Source organism: Agelaius phoeniceus, chromosome 3 (genome assembly GCF_051311805.1).
Source record: "Agelaius phoeniceus isolate bAgePho1 chromosome 3, bAgePho1.hap1, whole genome shotgun sequence".
Lineage (NCBI taxonomy): Eukaryota > Metazoa > Chordata > Aves > Passeriformes > Icteridae > Agelaius > Agelaius phoeniceus.
In genome coordinates this window covers 52,145,861-52,168,057 of record NC_135267.1, presented here as the reverse complement: position 1 = coordinate 52,168,057, position 22,197 = coordinate 52,145,861, and the positions used below count along the sequence as shown (strand labels likewise).

The following is a 22,197-nucleotide window of genomic DNA, read 5'->3' as shown; positions in this document are numbered from 1 at the left end:
TTCTGAAGAAAAAAGCTTTCAGTGTGAGATACTGTGTCCCCAGAAAGACTGCTAGTTGTCCACAGATAACTGGCAATGTATGGCAGTAAAAGTAGAGTCACTGAATATTTTGCTATTTGCATTTTAATGCTGTGGCAATGCTGTTACAGAAGCCCTCTAAGAGCAGCTGTCACTCGTCCCTGGCAGTGTGGTGGCATGCCTGCTGTGAAAAACCCTGGGGGTGGGATGGTCTTTTGGGGTCTTCTTTCAGCTGCACCATACCCCCCAAAGCTCTCTGAGTTTGGCTGCTCAGCATGGGGGTCTGTATGTGCCCCCATTGCCCTGGAAAAAGCAGCCTAGACCAGTTACCTAGGCCAGTCATCCCTGGGTAAAGAGCTATCAATTTTGGGAGCTTCTGTTTGAAGATGGTTTTGTGCTTGTACTGGGGACTGAGACAACACTGACTCCCAGCCCTGTCATAAACTTTCCTTGTGAATTCAGCTGCTTCCTTCAGGTCTGGGTGCCCCAGTTGCCCAGTTTGGAGGAGAGATAACAGCAGGGTGACTCCACACCTTTTTTCTGCCCGGCCATCTTAGGCTGGAGACTCTGGGGACAGGAAGCATCTTCCTGTCATTTGGCCAGAGGCTAGCACTGGGACAGGAGCAAGGTTCCCCATCCGGACAGAGAAGGGCTGTCATTATCACTGGAACATAAATAATGATGCAACATCCACTTATCACCAGTACAGCCCTGACTGCAGCTTTCCACTAAGTGGGAGGCAGGGAGGAGGGAGGGGAAGTTTGCACAGCTGTGTGGTGCATGCAGGCTGTGCACTGGGGAGAAGCTAGGTTGCTAATGGTTTCCCAACCACTCTGGTAATTCTGTGTCTGTAACAGTCCAACAGTAAACGAAATAGTTTCTCTAGCTGCAATACATGTTCCTGCTTTTGATTTTCTGATCTTTAAAAAAAAGTCTCTGCTTCCCATCCCCTCCCCCATCAAAATGGCAGCATTGAAGACCTTCGCAATGGTTGAATATATCTAAACAATATCTGCACTGGTCATGCCAGCTCAACAAGGTTGAAGCACACACAGCTTATGCTTCAAGCTCTGAGCGCAGAAGGAGAGAAAGTGGAGAATGTTTTGTGCCTCTGACCTCTCAAGTGTCATCTTCTTAGCAGCTCAGATCACTCTTCGAAATTATTCTATTACTCATCTGGCTCCCTGACATCTGCTTTATCATTTCCTGTCCAGGCAGTAATCCAAGTAACCAAAATAAATATTTTTTTTTGAAGCAGAACACCTTTTCTGTAAGCTTGCAGAGATGACAAACCACAGTAAATATTCCTGATTGTGTGAAGCTCCATCTTTGCAACTCGAAAATCCAGCTGAGGGAAGGGAGTGTTTATAAGAAGCAGTTCTTTGCTGAGCTAAGAGTTTGTGGCATACCACGTGTATTCCTACCAGTGACATCAGTGGCAATGTCACTGATAGGAATATGCCACTGATTCCCACTCACCATTCTAAATTAGGATTGCACCTTTATGAGAGGATCCATAGTTTATCTTGATCATCTAAATTACTTGGGTGGTAAAGAATTGCAGCACACTGTCATTGTAACTCAAGCTACAGACAGTCAGAACATAAACTACACTGGTAATTTTTACAATGCTGTGACAATAACACCAGCTGAGGTCTGCTCTGTTGAGAGAGGGCCTATTGCTGATCTCATTTGCTGGGACAAGTATAAATTCATTACTTCACTGGAGTTACTTGGAATATCAGTGAGCTCAGAATTTGGCTGGCTATCCATTGCTGATTTCTGAAGCATGGTTTTACAGCATTAGCTTCTTATTCTAAAAATCTAGGACTGTGGCTGAGCTCTCCACCCCCACTTTGCACTACCTTTTAGTAACAGGACCCACAGATTACCTGTTGAAACTACTAGAAAAGATTATATTTCTTCAACAGCGTGAGGAAGCCCCAGAAATGCTTTGAGTCACAGAAATTATCCATTGCAATCATGGGTGACCATACAATGGGCCTTTTCCTTGTGCAGAGCAGTCCTGGAGACATACAGCCTTTCCTCCTGTAGACCTTCAAACACTTTATGAAGGCAGTTAAGCATTATAACTACACATCCAAGACCTATTTAAATACCAATAGGTCACAGTAAATTGAGAGTATGAGGTATACTAACACATACTACTGGTGGCTGAATGCAAGACTGCTCATGATACACCTGATGGATATGCCAGTAAGTCTCACTACAGTTTGACAGCTTATAGCTGTAAAAGCACACAGCAAATTAGATTCAGCCACAGTCATGGGTGTGGAAATTGCAGTCAATATTATCTGTTACAACCGTGGCATATCTTCTAATGGGGATCCAGCAGGCATTGGGTGTTTAAATTTAACACAGTGTATTAGTCTTGATGATAATTAACCTTTTAATTTTTTTTAATGTGAGTTCAGATATAGGTTAGCACAGGAAAAAAAGGTCTTTGATAAACTGAAAGAAATTTCTGGAGATTTCCCTGGCATCATACAATTGACAGTGCCTTGTGCCCGCTATTTTACGTGAACAGTTCAAGAGGGGAAGGCCATTTAGGCTTTTTATTGGAAGGATGAAAACTGATTCTGTTTGTTCCCTGTGCTTTTATAGTATGTGGCTTCAGCTTGCCCCCAAATAAAGGGGTTAGTTTTTCAGACGGGCAGCTTTTAACAGAGTAATCATGGCACATGTGAAAATGATGACAGACAAACCACAGGCAATCAGGGACTGATCTGGCTCACTTAATAATGAAAAAAGTTTTGATGATTCTGTAAACCTCCAAGATATATGGCACATTTTGAGGTTTTATTCCTGACCCTCAGCACCAACTCTCTTCCTGCTAGCTACAGAAATCCACTGTTCTCAGTGCAGCTTCTCTTGCTCACAGACTCATGGGATAGCTCTGTGGTCCAGTGCTCCCAGCCAGCAGCAGTCAGCAGAAATGGTTAATGTGGTTGCATTGCTCAGCACTACATTTCAGCAGAGCTTGTTTGTTGTGTTAAGTGTGGCTGCAGTGGTGCTCATGTTACATGGCACATGGTAGCCTCGGTTTGTGTGACTAACTTGGTCTTGTTTTTTATGTTCAGCTCAGGACAATAGATGCAATCAGTGGGAGGGTGCCCAGTGAGACATGCTTAGTGGAGACAGAGAATAATTTAACTAATGTTGAATTAAAAACTAGATCTATTTCTATCTAAATGTGTATCTAAGTTTATGTGCATATGTATTGAAGGTTGTTTTACAAGGGGAAGAAAAGTTCAGTCTTTTTTTTTTTGATACCTCTGATTTTGGTAGATTCTACTTTGCTTGATCATATTAATTGCATGTCTAAAGGATCCATAGTTGTAGCTGTCCATTTGACATTGAAGCAAGAATATTTGTACAGGCAATTTTACTCAATCTTCCTAAAAAATGGTGAGATGAAAAAATATTACTTAAAATACCTGAACAGACTGTACTGCTTTGCTCTATTACATTTTTCACCTTCTTCCAGCATGTCCCTGAGAAGAAAAGAAACTTTATGTGAAGTATAGTAGTGAGATGAGGGTGCTGGAATGGAAACTTCAGGCTTTAATTTCCACATGTCACCATTTCATTGCCTGACCTTTGATCAGTCCCACAACGCCTGTGCAATTCAATTTTCTGTCCAATGGCCTTGCCATTCACCTTTATTAGTTCATGAAAGACCATTAATACTTTAGAATCATTGAAAGATTTTAAGAAACATGTACCATTGTAGTATGGAATAATAATGGTAATAAATATCTAGTTCATGCTTTTATATTTGTTTTTGATTTCTTGGTTTCTTTCTGAACCTAAACCAAACCACTTTAATATTTTCCCCTCTTCTATTTTCCTTTCTCCTCAAGCTCTGTCTCACTGCCTATCATCCAAAATGCCACTATCTCTATTGCTCATAGAAGTAAAGCATGCATTCCACTTTTATTCTACAATTTCTCACATACTCCTATATGGAATTTACCTGGTACCTAGATGCATTTGATAATCAGTGTGCAGGATTGTGGTTTGTCACAGAAAAGTTACTATCCATCTGGGGGCAATCAACGTGTTTCTGTACATTTGTTTGCTGATATTGTTTATATAGATTTCTCTGCTTATATCCATGTACTCTTTTACATATATCATAGCTTTGCAATTATCTGAAGCAGAATATGGCAGTGGAAGTACCCTTGAAATTTTATTAGAGTACAAGAATTTATTTCCTTGTTGAGTCCTGCTCACGAATAAAAATTCCCTCTTTCAGTACTCATATAAAACTGGAATTGGAAAGAACTGCTCTGTGTTCCCTGTTGCAAAGCTGATGTTTCTTGATATTACTCTTTCTGTGGCTGTAGTTCTGGCATCCAGGGTAGCAGAAACCCCGGGAAGAGTCCAATAAAATCATGGTTTCTGTCCTCAATGTGTTTTCAAAGAAGTTTTTCTCTTGGTAATTCAATTCCTAATTATTTAATGGTTTTTATAACAACTTTAAAACAGTTTACCTGTGAGTGGAAAAATCTATAAATTCCAGGGAACTGTTGTAAAGTAGTTTTGCTCATAACTGAACAAAGGACTGGACCACATTAAGCTAATCAGGTGAAATTAATGTCATTTGTTCCCTTTTTAAAGAAGAAAGAATATTTTTTTAAATCTACTTTGTAAATTTATTTGTAAGCAATGCTAGAGACTGTATGTGTCCTCTGTGTAATACAAAGGTTTGTAATACAAACAGATAATATCATATCAATACATACAGATGCTATCCATCTTTATGAAAACCAACAAGCATCTTGGAAGTCTTTACAGTGATCTAAGACATGGAGTGAGTTTTCCAAAAATATCAATAAATTGCTCTCTGAAATCAAATTTAACTATAATTAAATTTTTCCAGATACTTGTCTATAAAGTCTTTGCCTGCACACACACAAGGGCTTAACCACCCAAACATGATGGTTGCCTCTCTAATAACGTAAAACTCATGCTGTGCTTCTGGAGAATTTTGTACAAATATATTTGGCTTTTTGTATAGAAGTGGGAGAAGTGGTGCAAGTGGTTCACAGATTGCACTTGCCTTTTTAAGATAGTAGGGAAGAGGCCATTATGTAAAAGCTATTACATATTCTCACAAAAATCCAGATGAATGCATTATTTTTGTATATATGGCTATCAGAATATGACAGAAGTCTTGTCTTTTTGTCACCGCTGAACTGGTGCATTCACAATGCTGTTTTCTTTAGTGAAACAGGTTTTAGATGTAAAAGGGACTTGTCTCTTCACTTTCTTTTTTCATACCACTCATCTGTCATAGCAAATTTTGCATTAATTTTTACTGTTACATAACTATTACCTTTGTAAATGCCACCTGTGAGCTGTTGGCTTGCCTAGTTGTACACTGAATTGTGGCTGAATCCTGCATATAGTCAGGAAACAATAAATGAAAAGGCCACAAGCACAAGCAGAAACACATTTCTCATTTTCTGATTTTTTTTTACAAGAAGTAGCATAAGAATATTTCTCAATAGTATAGGAAGAGAAAACTGTGAGCAAAAAGAAAGAAAAAAAAAGCAAATTAAGTGTAAAATATGACTCTAATGAAAAATTGCTTTCTTTAGATGTACATTTGCTTTGAAATCCATGCTGGGTCTCCTAGTACCTGCTGAGCTTAGCTTTAAGCCCTGAAGCTGTGATTTAAAATAATATATATTTGCTCTTTCATCTCTGTGCTCCATTATATCAATTTCTATGAAAACACCTGGAAGGATTCTTCGAGCTCCTCATGAACTCTGACTCTAGAGATTTTCATCTTTAGGTCCTGCTGTGAACTGATACTACACATGCCACAATCTGTCTGTGGTTTCTTTCTAATCTTTGGAAAAAAAGGAAACATATATCACAGGAACCAGTACAATACATTCACCTGGCTAGCAGCCTTCTAGAAATTTGTTTCTTTTTGAGATTGCAATCTGAACTCACTTTTACTTAGAAAACTGATATAAGATGCTGATCTCCAAAGACATGGAATTTCTAAATCCAGAAACTTTAGGCATGTTGATCCATCCAAAGTTGAGCACCTAATTTCCAAAAGTATTAAAGCTTTAAAGTATCTTTCACTTTTTCTTTCTGCTTTTCCTTACTTTTTTTTAATGGTCATCACAGGGGCCTTTTCTGCCAATGCTGGGAACAAGGACCTGAGGCCCCTCTCTTTATCAGGTTTTTCCAATTTCAAGGCCTTCATTCACTGAAAACCCACAAAACCCTTACAGACTCATTTGTAAGTGAACGAGTATTGATTTCACTCAAATTAGATTAGCCACTAATCTTCTACTGTTATTTAAGGGGCAAAGATAAAAACATCCTTTAGGTAGTTCTGTGGATTACATTATGATGATTATGTACAGGGCCCTCAGTAAAAATAAGTCATCCTCAGATGGTATACAATGATATTAGCAGGCAAATGTTTGCAATATAATCCTGAATTTTAGAAGGGTGCTTAAATGCAATTTCTTTTCCAGAAATGTTGAGAAATAGAAAAATTACGCAACGTTTCCAATTCATCAGCTGGGTCCAACAAAGAGCAAGCATTCTTTAAGATTTCCGTGAGGAAGATTGTTTCCATAATTATTATTAATTTTTCTCATGTAACTTCCAATCTTTTTCTGTTCTTCAGATTTTTTAAAAAAAGAATTGCACAAAGGCATTCTGAATTGAAACTGAGCTGTAGGTTGACATTACTGGGGCAGTGATGCTATCAGCCATATGACTCACCAGTAAAGCAAATTCAAATTGTTAATTTTGCAGAGTGAGAATTGTCCTTTGAACACAAAAGATGCCCTGGCTTTGTGAAATTCAGGCTCTTGACTGCAATCTTTTGTTAGATATATTGACAAGACATGTACTGAAATGTGCAGGAAGAATCTGGAGGAGTTTTAAACAATGATGTGCACATCGGTTTCTCTCTGTATGTGAAGATAAGGCCCCTTGGCATTTCCTCCCTTACCCTTCATTAGGAGGAGTGCCACTGGCAGGTCAAAGAGGTGATCCTTCCCCTCTGCCCAGTGCTGCTGAGATAATCTGAAGTGCTGGGTCCATTTCTGGGCTCCCCCATCAAGGACAGAAAGGTATGTACTGCAGAGACCCCAGAAAAGGCTCAAAGAGATGATGAGGGGACTGATGCATTTGTCATTTGAGGAGAGACTGAGAACTGGGATTCAGCACGGAGAAGAGAAGGCTCAGTGTGATTGCATCAATGCATATTAATAAATACCTGAAGGGAGGATGTAAAAAGGATGGGGACAGGCTCTTTTCAGGGATGCCTGGTGACAGGACCAGAAGCAATGGGTACGTATGAAAACTCAGGATTCCCTCTGAATATCAAGAAACACTTTTTCACCAAGAGGTTGACCAAGCATTCACACCAGTTTCCAGAGAGGCTGTGGAATCTTTGTCCCTGGAAGCCATCTGGACATGGTCTTGGACAAACAGCTGTGTGTACTAGTGCTTTGGACTAAATGATTCCCAAAGGTCCTTTCCAACCTCAGCCATTCTGTGATTCTATGACTCAGATCCAAATTTTGGACTAGAAATGGCACTGGGAGCTGAGCATGAAGGACTGTGTCAGAAAGTCAGTAAGGCATTTGGTCTCTGCTCTTCAAGGCAGGGAGGGGCTGAGCTGGCCTTGCTTCCTTCCCAGGTGGCAGTCCTCTTGCGGCTGCAAACCCAGCAAGCTTCTACTGTTACCCACTTTCTGCCCCAACAAACCTCACCCAAGCCATACTGAACCCAAAAGCTTCTCAGCTTTCAAAAATATGAAAGGATCCTTAGCATAGTTTAACAATTTCATCAGTTCCTTTATAACTGGCTTCCAAAAAACACTATGATTAGCCATCTTCCAGGAAACAGAGCCTCTCCTTCCCAACTACAGCTGTTTCCATAGCTGAATGTCAGGAGGAGAGCAGGAAAAGATCCTAAAGGCCTTCTCTATTTCCAGATCTATCAAATATAAAGGTGCCCTGTCTGGGCAGCCACTTCTGAGTCCATCCTTGACTCACAGGAGGAGCCCACAGTGGCTGTCTGTGTGGGATTTTTCTCAGAAAGTAACAAGCCAGGACCCAGCTTTTAAATCTGTTTCAGTAGGAGATCTGTCTTCTCACACTTCTTGGTCAGAAGTACCAATGTGGCCACATTCACTTGCATTGTAATGACTTGTGAAATACCAGTATTATCTAAGCTGGTTTTTGGGGGCAATTTTTTTCTCTAGACCTTCCTAAACCCAGAATCACAGAATCACACAGAATCACACAGAATCACACAGAATCACAGTATCATTTGGTTGAGAGAGAGACCTTCAAGCTCATTGAGTCCTACCTATGCCCTCACACTTCAACTAGACTGTGGCACTGTCATATTCAATCTTTTTTTAAACACATCCAGGGATAGTGACTCCACCACCTTCTCAGGCAGACCATTCCACTACTTTATCACCCTTTCTGTAAAAAACTTTTTCCTAATATCCAGCCTATATTTCTTTTGGCACAGCTCAAGACTGTTTCCTCTAGTTCTGTCAGTTGCTGCTTGGAGAAAGAGACCAACCCCCGCTGACCACAGCCACCTTTCAGGGAGTTGTAGAGAGTGATAAGGTCACCCCTGAGTGTCCTTTTCTCCAGGCAAAACACCCCCTCAGAGGGGGTGTCAGTCATTCCTCACAGGGTTTGCGTTCCAAACCCCTCACCAGCCTCATTGTCTCCTCTGGACGTGCTCCAGCATCTCAACGTCCTTCCCAAACTGAGGGGCCCAGAACTGGACACAGCACTCAAGGTGTGGCCTCACCAGTGCCAAGTACAGGGGAAGGATGACCTCCCTGCTCCTGCTGGCCACACTGTTCCTGATACAGGCCAGGAGCCATTGGCCTTCTTGTCCCCCAGAGCACACTGCTGGCTCATGTTCAGCCAGCTGTCACCAGAACCCCCAGGTCCCTTTCTGCCTGGGCACTGTCCCTAGCCTGGGCACATCATTCAACAAGGTAGACACGGCAAATTTGAGGCTGAACTTCTTTTGTGGGACTTGAAATTAATGTGGTCCATACAAAAGGCCATGTGAGTTGGTTACTTAAAACCTTTTTCCAAATGTTTGCTTTAATCCTGGCAAAACCTTAGACTATCTTTTATATAGCCTCACAGAGAGTGTTTAGTCAAAACTGGGCATAGTGGCATTATGACTATTACCAGAATTTGGGGAGTGGGGGTTGCTATGTAGTTTAGAGATTTGAGTCTCATTCAGCCACTTGTCACCATCCCCATAGCCACAAATTCTCAGATCTGCTTGTAGAAACAGTGAGTCTCCAGTGAGTTTTGTGGTAATGCAAAGGATATTGTGATATTGCTTTACACAATAATTAAGTACAAACTGAAGAAGAGAAACCTGTCTTTGTTCTGTGAGTGTTCAGATCAATTGTGGAGAGTGGTCATCTCCTGTCTTTGTATCACATAGTCTTCGTTAACAGTCCAGCTTCCCTACAATGGAGTTTATGAACTGTAAACAGTTTTGTCAAACAGGTAAACACTTTACAGTGTCTATTGTAGAGAAAAAGAGATACCCCAGCCTCTTCAAATGACTTACAGGGCACTGGAAATGCATATGCAGTGCTAGTTGAATAATTTCAGTATCTTCAAGCACACTTTCTGATATCTGAAGACAGAGTGCCTGGAAAAAGGAAAAAGCACAAAAGTCTATTGTCATTGGGACTGACTTAGTGTCTTTAGATAGATAGCGAGTTAAATAGAAGAGTCAATTCCCATTTTTAGGAGTCAAGCAACATAAAGATACGACCTCTACATAAAAATTTAAAAGCTAGGGATCTCCCAGGCTATTCCTGCAAATGGCTGTTAGCAACTGTAGCAAATGACTTAATTCTGGGAACTGCAAGTTACTGTTTAGTGACATGAAGCCCAAGCAGTTGCAGAGAGCTACCTTGCCTGGAAGTGAGATGCTTCTTCAGAGAATGTAGTAGAATAGGGATTTTTTGCTGTTGCAGTTCTGGAAGCCTCCTGGTCCTGTTCTGAGAAGATGTCTTGAGCCCCACCTCCATCAGAACAGTGTTTGCTAAGAGTAAAAGCCATTTGTTAAGTTTTCTAGATGTTACTGGCTTGACTTCCTATTAATGGCAGATGCAACAGTCATCTGTGATGTGACATGTTTTCCAGATATATCTTTGCTCTGCATACTGATGCACTTGGAAAGCCTTTATTTTTATAATCTTTTAAAATAAAATAATTATTTAAAACATGAAGTTAACCACTGGGGAAATAGTGAATTTATTTCAAAGCCTTCAGATCTGTTTATCATTTGGGAAAATATGCTCAAACTGAAACACAGCAAATGCTTTAATCACACACAAGTTACTGGCCTCACAGAATGGTTGAAATTTGCTGGTGAAAGGGATGCAAGATGAGTTCACCCTGAACTTCTTCCTGAACTTCCACTGGTTCATCCTGACTTCTCATTCTGCTAATAAATTCTGCTAATTCTGCTAATTAATTTGCTAGTAACATCTGTAGCATTACAAGAGTCTTCAGAGATTTACGATGCCCAGACTATTTGTTGTGCTAGTTCAGTAGTGTCCCAGGCTGGAAAAAAAATGAAGTCCAGTTCACTTGATGTCCTCCAAGTACGGTAATTGCCTAATGTCTCTTGGATTAGTTCAACCCATGTAGTGATTAAAAGAACTTATGTGAAGCTCAAAGTTGTTTTTCCTTCAGTCTAGCAACCAGAAATCACACTAGTGGACCTAATTCTCTGCTCTGTTATGTTGCAACCCTGCTGGTTTCAATAGAGTCATGCTGGTGTCGAAATGATTTAAAGGACCAGTGAGTGAAACATAGCAGCGGAAACATATCAACTATTTGAAAACCTTACGAAATCTGGGAAACTGATTGGCAGCTTCATTTTTATTTTTTAATTTTAATTTTATTTTTTTTTATTCCAAGTAATGAATGCTCATGTTTTGGGTGTTGCCATAAAAGTTAACAAAAACTGAGGTCTGGACTTTTTTTCTCTTGGGCATCTGTTTATCTTCGTTTCAGTTCATGATTGTTCCTTCCTCTGAGGGAATTCTTTGGTGCTTTGTTCCGCACAAGGAGGCTCCTGCCATTTCCTCTGAGCAATGTGAACTTGTCTGGATTTACAAATGAGCAAAGAGAGTAATTTTCCTATTTTTATTTCACTTTGTATTGATTTTTCTGATTTGAATGTTTTTCCATATATTGTTTTTCATCTTCTCACACCCCAGCAAGATATTATCATTTATGATAATACAATCTGTTATGAAATACTTAGGGCTTGCCAGAAATTTTTATTTGACACTTTAATAATGTCTTTAAGAGAGAAGTGGGAATTGCAAAGAACAAAGAATCTCCAGATGTCCTAAAAATGTATGACATAGGATTTGCAGAATATTTTTCTACTTGAGAGATCACTAATTTTCATTTGAAACAGTACAATCCTTCATTACCTTTTCCTGAATTAATATGAATACAATTTCGTTTACAGATTGTCTCTAGATTAACCCTGTATCCTGGATGTGTCTGGTTTGTTACTGAAACTGCACTCCTTGCTACTTCTTCTATTCTCTGTGGGTTTGCAAACCCACTTTAATAAAAATGCAACATATAAACACAATACTTCTTGCAGACAAGGAAAAGAATGTCAAGAAATTAACTATGAGGTTTTGGTATGTGTCTTCTGAATGGCAAGCTAGCTCTCAGTTTCAGTGTTTTGTGCTGTTTGAACTGTGCTGTACAGAGTCACATGCTTTAAACTAAGTGCTACTGTGCAAGACTTATAGGAAATGGAAATGTGAAGTTCCTGTGGCCATTTTTTTTTCCTGGGGGTTGAGCTGAGCCTAAAATAGAAAACTTCCTTCTCTACTTTGGTTTTCATCCTTAATTTCTTGTCATTTTTATCGTCTTGTTTTTAAATCACCAGTAAGATATATATGAATCTAGTGGGTTCCTAGTGGGTTCCATTGTGTCTTCTCAGGGGTCAATCAGTAGAAGGACCATGCTTGACCAGATACTGTAGAGCATAGAGGAATAGCAATAAACAGACTATTTCAAGGAACCATTTATAATTCCAACACTTTGTTAAAACTCATTAATGTAAGCATCGCTTCTCACATGCCACCAACCCTTTGGAGGGGTGATGGCTGTTGTTCTGGATGATTCTTGTAAGTGGAGTTCCACTGCTGGATTTATAGGATAATGAGAAAAAATGAAGAGAGGTAACAGATTTTTTCTCTTATTCCTTCTTAAAGGCTTTTCAAGACAGGTTTATCTTACTTTCCTTTGCTGAACCCCTGCAACTTATTTTCCTCACTTAAATTTTGATTTTTGGTAAAGCTGTTATTCACAATCAGTTCACATCTTTATCTTTTTAATGTCAATTACATTCTTTCAGTTATGGGCAAACAATCCTGTAACTCATCAAGTTAAACTTAAAGAGTGGGAAGGATTTCTAAGGTGTATTCTTCAGTTTTAAAAGATGTACATGTACTTAAACCTTCTAATAATATTTATGGTAGCTTATTATATTTCTGAACTATGTTCTGTAGGGAAATTCTTTATAAATAGTTTCTGTCATAATTTTTATCTTATTTATGTAGCTGTTAGGCTGTGATTTGACAGTGAGACATAAGGCTTTCTCTACTGCAATCACAGATTATGGCAGTCACAACAGTTTAAATTTCCGTTGTTCTAATTAATGATATTATAACTTTCTAGTTAACCCATAAGCTTATGGTCATTCATCTTCACTGTTGCTTGTAGGTGTTTTAAATAACAAGACTGCAGTCAGGAACCCAGCACTCAGTGTTATACACCAGTATGCTGTTAGGAGGGGTAATTTTTTAAAGCTGCTTTCTGGAAGGTGCCCATCCCCAGTACATGTATGCACTGTTGAGAGCTTAGTCCCATCCACCTAGAACCAAACTCCTTGCTTTCCTGAAAAAGAAAAAGAAGGGGAAATTTCAGAACAGAGCAGTCTACTCAGATGAAATCAATATGAGTCAGGATGACTTCTTCCTTGGAAAATTGCTGTTGTTTTTAAAAAATTCAGAAAGTAGTCTGCCTTTTGCTAAAAATGCTAATTTAATCTATATTTAGGAGAGAAAGTAGGTAATTTTTAACTTATAGGAGCTTACTGAGGTTAATAGAAATTGTTTTGCATCTAAATCTCTCTGCTGGTAGCTGGCTATATACACAGAGTTTTCCTTGTTAGTGTTGTGTGTTTTACATCTACAGAAATGTCTTTCAACCTGAAGGACCCTGCTGTGCCTATGAATACTGGGATTCATTGCTGGCATGAATTGTCTCTTCAGAATACAGCGGGAGGTAAGTCTAACCAAAGTCAAAGTGGTAAGTCTGGAATTATCGCAGACAAGAAAACAATGGGGTTTTTTTCCTTTCCTCATAGAAATGGAATTTCACTATTATGTTTGTTAAAAAGCACTTTGATGTACTGTTCTTCATGGGACTTGGTATGAATCGATTTTATTTGTGGCTCTGTGCTGATTAGAATGAAAGTTTCTGTGGGAGAGGGAAAGTGCAGCTACAAAAGGCAGCCACAAAAAAAAGCCTTCTAGAAGCTCAACTCTTGCTTAACTCATAATTAGTGGTAATTTTGTGAGTTAGTGAGTAAGGCTGGTAACATGTGGGTTATGCAGGTGATATAATAATATTTTCTGGGCTTGTAAGGCATCACTTCTGTCTGCTCTTTTACTTTTCATGAGGTATACAACTCTGTTGAAGATAATTCTGTAGAGTTGTTTTAATATCCAGATGGAGATCAAGGAATGCTATGTAAGTTTAAAGTAGGAACAGCTGTAAAGAAACATCAGGGAAGAGAGTACAAGCTTGTTAAAATCTTGGGTGTGTGAGGAGCCCACACCCTGGAGACATTGAAATCTGAAGGTGGACATGGTGAAGGTTAGTGTGAGGAAGCTGAAGAAAGTCCAGGAAAGATAGGGAATATGGGGCTGTTTAAGCTGCAACATATTTTAGAGGTGAAAGAGATGCAGAAAAGTGCCTTTGAGCAGCTAACAACTTCTGAAGGAAGCTTAATGTTGCATGGAGATCAGGACTCCTCGAATTCCACTAACTCAGAGGATAAGTGGTATGGACAGTCTCCTTCCTTAGGAAGGAAGAAGTTTAAAGATACTGAAAGAGGAAATTAGAACAAACCTTATTGTTTCCTGGGAAAAACCTTACTGCCTCAGGTGTGAGGTCTCCTATGTTTTCCATGTCTTGATCAGGCTGTTCACACCTTGCTGGGGAAATATTGCTTTATGGTAGCATAGCTCCTGTGCTGTAGGGCTTCCATATACTAAACTTGTAGTTTAGAGAGTTAAGTCAGTGATGTCCTTAGCTGAGATGACCATGATCATCACAAAAACAGTGTTCTGTCCTTCTGTCCATTCATATGGGAAGTGCTGTCAGTTTTGTAAAATTCCCAAGTACAAAATACAGATCATTCCAGGTAAAAAAGGCCATTAATCCAGCAGTAATGGAAACTTCTGAAAACACTGGTTTGAAAAACACTATATCTTCAAAAGAATTTAAGAACAATTTCAATTATTACTAGCTTCTAAAAGATATTTCTTATGGTTTTCAGATAATCTTTCCCCCTTGGCCCTTATTTATTACTGTTGCATGAACATAGTCTTTACTCCTTTGAATGTGTATAGAGAAATTTACTGCCCCACTTGCAGCCTTTAGGTTATTACAGATATTGTAAAGGTTTACCATTTTTGAATAAGCAAATACTGCCCCCAGGGTGCTTAGTATAACTTTATTAATCATTAGATGAGTAGAAGGTTGAAATATTGGTGCTGCTTGAATTAAATATTCTAATAGGAGCCAGTGATCTCTGGAAAGAGGCAAGCAGGCCAGAAATATCCGCTGTAGTTCTTGGTTAGTGTCTTTGATCATGCTCTCTTCTGGAGGATCTTTTTCTTTTGGGATGAGAAAGGAAACCATTTCAGAGTGGTACAGCTATGGCAGCAGTGTCCCAGCTGTTCTGCTCCTGCTTCTGCAAAGGCCTTTTCCTGATGGATACTGGCCCCCAGAACCCTTAGTAACTAGCAGAGATGAACAAAAATTCCAAGCACAGTTTCTTAATTTCTAGGAAACTTCACTGTACCAAGTTTTTAATATCTAGGCCTTCATATAGGTGTTAAATTTCCTCATTATAAGCATGCAGTGGTCCAGGTAGAAGTAACTGAAGGCCTGACTTAGCAATTTAATAAAATATATGTATGTCCATGCTAATGACTGTCTCTCTTACTACTCATTGATCATTGATATGCTTTTTCTTGGGGTAATGAGTGTTTAGGTGGTTGAAAGTCTCAGGGAGTGTCCTTCATAGTATCACCATTCATAGTGAGCATTTCAAAATCAAGAGAAGGATTGTAGGTGGACCTGACACAACAGGTCAAAATCAAGAGAATGTGTGTAGGTGGACCTGACGCAAAAAAACCTTTTTTTAGGTCTTAAGAAATCCTAGAAAATGTTTTCTGCAGTAAAACTGCATAAGCATCCTGGGGTCTTCTGAGGAAGCCTGGGGCATCAGCACATATGTTCAAAGTCTGCAAACCAGTCCGTGTGTTGGGCCAGTGTAGCACAAAAATTGCTTTTGCCGAACTTCAAACTTACTTTGAAGTTATTAATGTTATATGAGGAGATTTCTGTATCTCACAAAAATCAGTGGAGCTCTATAAGTTCACTTAAAGAATGATGACAGTGACATTCCATTTGTACAAAAACTGGGGACAGGAAAAGTACATGTTCTTTTGCAGAACTCTAATGCACTCTGTATAACATAACTTATTTCATGTAAATAGATATCAGAGGAAAATGGGGTTGAGGGGCACTTTGGTTTTGTGAGGAAGGATCCTGAGTAAATTTTTTGCAGTATATTCAGTGACAAAAGGAAAATTACAGGGAAAACCAAAGAAAGAATTCAAGATCTTTTTTCTCCATGGAAATCCTGAAGATTAAAAGCAAAACTACAAAGCTTTTCATGAAAAAGTTCAGGGTTTAGATGTGAAGGATTTATCACAGGAGAAAAAATCATATTTTTGCATGAAACATTGCATCTGGCTTAAAATTGTTATGAATGATATGGACAAACCACTTGATTCATTAGGTACATAATTCACTTAGAAAACCATCCTCTTCCTGTGTTGCTGACATCCATGAAAACACTGTCTTTCATGTCAGCAGACCTGGACTGAACTTTAAACCACAGAAATAATCTATTTATTTAGGAACTGTTAAATCTTCAAAATACTGAAAAGTTATGTGATATGCTGAGTACCGTTGTTTCCCAGTGGCTTACAGAATTAGGAAAAACTGACTTTTATTTCACTCCTTCATTTAGGAATTGTTGATACTATTCTTTGTTGCTTATCAGTGGAAGTTTTTTTCCTCAAATGCTTTTGTGCTTTGTTTCACCACCCCTCATGCACTGGAGGACTTGTGCACAAGCTGAGGCAAAACTAGAAGGGATGTGCGGAGACATTGTATTTGGAGCTCCTGAGAGCAAAATTTACATATGGAACAAAGAAAAGATTTTGGAAGGCATCCTATTGTCCCATTCTCTAAATTAGGGTTGCAATTCCATCTGCTGGTGCAGCATTATGTTTTCAATGACCCTCAGAAACTTACTCAGCTTCATCCTAGCAGTGCTCTGGGTTAGGTCCTGCCAACGTGGGTGCAGAATCTGCCCGCTGTGCTGGCTGGGGAATCTCTGCTGGCCTGCAGCTTGTCCTGTTTTCACATTCACCCACAATCTACTGCTGTCTGGTTGAATAGTTATCTTCTCCTTTATGTCTGTCCTCATAAGAATGTACATTTCAGGCAGCACGCATAGTCCCTCTAAAGTTTGTCTCTGCTCACCTAAACAAGCTAAAATAATTTAGTACTTTTCTTGTAAACAGAACTGTATCAGTACTCTAGATAAAGCCTCACCACTGTTATGCACAACAGCTTTAATGCTTCCATATCTTATCTAAAAGTATCTGTTTAGAATAATTTTAAGGACCACGTTAGCATTTTTACAAGCACATTGCTTCAGCGATGCTGTTCTCCTTAAAAGGGAACTGCAGCCTTCATTGTAGCCAGGGATGATACACTTCTAACAGAATCGAGGTTTCAGCCACTGCCTTTACATTAATTTTCATGGTAATGTCATTTTACAGCTTCTGTTACATGTTTTGACATTCCTTAATAGACTTCTGACACAATCACTTATGTGCTCTTTAATTCAAGAACCACCTTTTTCTTGAGGCCCTTCAGTACTACTGTGGCACTATGCAAACCCCCAAACAGTTCAGGAAGTAAATATGGAAAGAGTAACACAGCTCTTTGCTGCTGTTGTTTTTCAACAGTGTCAGAAACAGAGGACTGTTTTTTGCTAGAATTGGTCTTTGCTAGACTGGTCTTTGCTAGAATTCAGAAAGCAAAAGAAAGAACTCCACAATTTATACATTCTGGAACCTAAACATCACCTGAATTTGCTATAGAACACATAAAAATGCTGCTTAGTGAGGGTGAGAAGTCAGTTTTCAGAATAAGGAAAAAATGTCAGAGACCACAGCTAAGTAAATACATGGAAAGAAAGACTAGACACTAAAGGAATGGACATAAAAATGTGGAGGTACCTCAAAGGAAACCATAATCAATGAACACAAAGACAGACATTGCTGGAAAAACTTTGCAGTTCCACGAAATCTTAATAAGCAAAGCCACAAGTCTATAGTTGTAGGAGCTGCTAACTTCACAGCCATGAAAGACATGGCTCTTGAACATATGCCAATAAAATACAAAAGTCAAGTGTGTATCTACTCTAATAATTTATTTTTTTTTTTTTTAAAGAGCAATACTTTACTCACTGTGAAAAGGTACAAGGGAGAAATGACTTACCTATTTAGGCTCTGTGCACTCAGAGCACACTGGCAGAATGTGCTTTGTAACTCCTACTGCATAGTGTTATTTTACTAATGAAGTGAATCACAATGACACTTTTTAATTGATTGCTTCAGCTAATTTAGGATGCATAATGGTTCAGAAAATTTTAATTCAAGGAGGCTACAGGCCAGCAAAAACCACACCTACCTGCTGTGTGCTTATTTAAGACACTGTTCCAGTTGGTCTTACTATGACAGAGGAGAAGGTTTCTCACTTAAATTTTCTTACCAGTTGGGGATAAATAGAATTTTAATTAGTTCTTCACTTTTTTGATTAGGTAACTACTCCAGTGGACAGATGTTTTGCATATGTCTGTAGTAGCAACTGAGACCAGCATTAAGATCAGCTTCTAACTCACCCTTTACACTCTTGCACTGGAACATTTAAACCCTTAAAGATGCACTAATAACAATTCCATCATGACTCTTTCCTGACTTCTGTTCCTTCTGCACTCTGCATTTACTGCCTACTCTCCATAAAAGAGTAAGAAAGTTGAAAACTGGTTCTTAAAAGAGCTTGTCAAGCTGATAGAAATGGCCTCTAAAAGATTGATGGAAGCTTCCTGCTAAGATGCCCACAGTGAAAGTGTCTCTCACCAGTTGATGATGACTGGTCAGGGTGGAACCTCAGTGTCTGTGGAAACTTAACTTGAATTGCTTAGTCAAAAGTCTATGTCTTGTAGTAGTGTTTTGTGGCCATTGTGGCATTTTTTGGATGCACAGTAATGCTAAATATTGTAGATTCAGTCTGTGTTTGTTCATTTCTATGCCAAGATGAAACAAAAATCATCAGTTTTCAGGAGGTGATCACTTTAACCTTAAAGTGAAAGTCTGAAAATTGTGAAAATAAATGCTGCAGTACAAATGGCATCAAGTATATCAAAGTCAGTTCTGCTGTTCAACAAAAGCAACATGCACAGGCTCTTTCATCATCTGACTGCTTAAAAAGGCCATGCTCTGTGGCTGAAAACTAGTAACATATTGAAGCTCTTGAAGCTGATGATATGAGGTAAACAAATTAAGTCTAGAAACAATACCCAACTATTTTCAGTTAATATTATTTCCTACAACACTTCAAAGACTGAATCCCAAACTGAAAATCAGCATATATAGCAAGGCCATCTTTGCAGAATTTCTCATTTCTGTTGGAGAAAGCACAACTGACTTAAGATACACACACTCTCTGTCTGGACTACTTGCCACCAGATTTTGCTATTTGAGAATTTTGCAGGGATGTTGGTTGTCTGACTGATGTTTTTATTGTGTTTATGGCACATTGCTTTGAGGGTTCCCTCCTCCCCTGCTGTGCTGCTCTTTGAGGAAGCAATGTGACTCCAGGGCAGGCCCTTTGGGCATCTCCCTGGAGCAGCTGGTGACAGCAGCATCGCCTCTGTGGAGATTCCTGGGTTTTCACTGAGCTTGCAGAAGGGTCTCTAGCCATTGCTGTACCAGTGGCAACTGCAGTGACAGCAGCATCTCCAAATGCCCTGGTGGTCTGCAAAACAAATATAAGCTTTTGCATCTGGGGACAGATGTTGTATAAGTTTGGAGGATGTATATGTACATGTGGTCCAGAGGGGGAGAGTGGAACCACAGCAGGTATAGAAATACGATCAGACCTGTTTCAGATCTCCAACCGGTCTTTGTATTTCTGAGCTCCTGAAGCTTTGAGTCAATCATTCTGGTTTTGATCAGGGTCAGCTTAACTAGTTTCTTTATAGAGCACATATGGACCTGTCACTGGACTATTTAACTGACACATTTACAGTAATCACTTATCTGGCATCCAGCCATTAACATATAAAAAGCTAGGTCTGCAAAGTTAACTTTAATAACAATATATTAAAAATGTCCAGCAGACTTCCCCACCTTTTTCCAGAGAAGCAGTCTGTGGGGTAACACATTTGCTCATAATTGGGCACAACAAATGAGCAGCAGCCGTCTAAAGACACTCTGTAATCTGCTGGGGAGGAATGTTTCTCTCTTTATTGATAGGGGCACCTATTTAGCCCTTGTTGTTTCATGGAGTGGTGAATTGGACTGGCCAAACTTCACACCTACATTAGTTTAATTTCTGTGTATGCCACATGTGACTGATCATAACTAAAACACAATTACATTCCTTGTTCCAAGGCTCATGCTGGCACAAAGCTTTTGCAGTTCTGTGTAGGCTTAACTTAAAGATATGCTGTTTCCCTTCCAGATGCATTACCTGAATAGTTCTGCAGTGTTTGGCAACTTCCAGGGGTGCAATGCTGCATTTTTCCTGTGGTGTTTAATGGCTGCTGGAGAGGTCTCCTCCTGTTAACATTGTCATACAGGTTTCCCATGTTTCAGCAGAACTGTCATTATTTAGCACAGCAGAGAGATGCTTAATTTCCATTTCTTTCTTATACACTCAAGTAATCAGAAACTCTGTGGAGCAAGAAGAATACAAAGTACCATACATATAGTTGAATTGCATATTGAATGCAGCTCAGTTGTACATCATCAAATGTTTTGATTTTAAAAGCTTCCAGTAGTACCAAATTGTGCTTAAGGTACAATAATGTAGGTAATTTAAAAAAGCTTTTACATGCACTTATTTTGGCAAGCCTTTATGTGCAGAAACTAATAATAAAATTTCAGTGGTCCTAATCAACCCAATATATGATGTAATGGTGAAAAATAGCATGGGGAAAAGTGTTCATACAGAAATGACTTAGGCATGATCAGGCAAATTTTCTTAAAATAAAATAAAACTGATGTCAGAGAAATGTCAATTTTTTTTTTAAAGTGTGCTGAAGCAAACTCACTTCAAACTGCAATCCTGTGCTCATTTCTCAAAACTTTGCCTAACTGGAGAAAGATTAGGTATAAAACAAAAACTTATTAGTCAATTATTTTAGTCTTGAATCCTTGTTCAGAAAAAAAATATTGTATCCCTTTTGCAGTACTACTTGGCAGCCACTTAATTAGTCTGTGACTGAAGATCTGCTAAAAGAGATAATCATTCAAATGCAGTAAGTACCTATTTCTGTATGAGCTGTTTTTGCATTTCTTCTATGCTCTGGTGACCAATGGAACTGTTGACATTTTAAGTGTCCTTGCTGCCATCAGGTCTAGTATAAGCAGAAATAAAACTCTTTCACACTTGGGCTTGTCATTTCTTGTTCCCTACAAATTCAGACAGGCTGTAGGCTACATTTTTGAGGCTTTCTTTGTAAACATAACAGCTGTACACTGACTTGTTGAAAACAAGCACCCTTCTCCTCCTAAAGTAAAACAAAATGCAGCTAGCTGAAACTCTGGAGAATAATTAAGTTGTCTGAGAGTTAAATTTGCACGTAACTAAAAAGCTTTCTGACAAAAGATTGCTTATTTCTAATAGTGATTTTTTCTAATGCCTGGATGTTTTTACATTTTAAAGATAAGCATGGAATCACACTGCAGAATAATCTGTAGTGGTCTGGGGTCCCATCATGTAACATTGAAAGAGGTTATCTGGTACGTGAAAAAAGTTTAACTTAATTAGGGCCTATTTTGTAATTAAGCTCTGTGGGGACAAAACAGGACAAGATGGTAAGATGCTGCCCAAAAGGACTACTGGGTTACCATAAATAACCCCTGGAAAAATTAGAATTTGGCAAAAAACGTACCCAAGTAAAAGATATGTCTGTGAAGAATATTAATTCTCTGGCAATATGAAATTTTAAATTTCATATGAACGTGGTAAAATCTGGTAGATGTGTGTGTGTGCTCTTTTGGCCGTAGCTCTAAGTTATGCCTGTGTCACCCTGATCACAAAGTCCTGTTCAAGCTCGGGGTGCAGCCAAGGGAAGTGCCATAGCTGCTGCTCAAACAAAACCCAATGGGGAAAAAACTGAGGCTGTGAGCACAGATGGCTTGGACCCTGTTTTGCCACCTTTATTCCCAATTTGAGGGAAAAGCAGTTGAAGGCACAATTAGTGTTTGACAAGGTGAGCATGATGCCTTGTGAAGGCTGACCTAGAACAGAGACTGGACACAGCTTAAGAATAAAGTAGGTATTTATTAGGAGGCCTCAATGGATACACCTCGGGCAGCACAAGAGCCCAGCCAGGGCTACACCCAAGATGAGCCCAAAATGGTCACAGAAAATGGATGACCAGTCATGGGGTCTCACACTT

The 22,197-nt window shown here is 39.2% G+C and overlaps 1 long non-coding RNA gene across 1 annotated transcript in view; it reads left to right on the top strand.

Annotated features, from left to right (window-relative positions):
- Nucleotides 1-22,197, top strand: part of LOC129118785 (uncharacterized) — a 129,645-nt gene that overhangs the window by 50,557 nt on the left and 56,891 nt on the right. Inside the window, exon 3 of the long non-coding RNA XR_013181346.1 lies at nt 13,326-13,415. This is a non-coding gene — a long non-coding RNA (uncharacterized LOC129118785). The remainder of the gene's footprint in view (nt 1-13,325; nt 13,416-22,197) is intronic.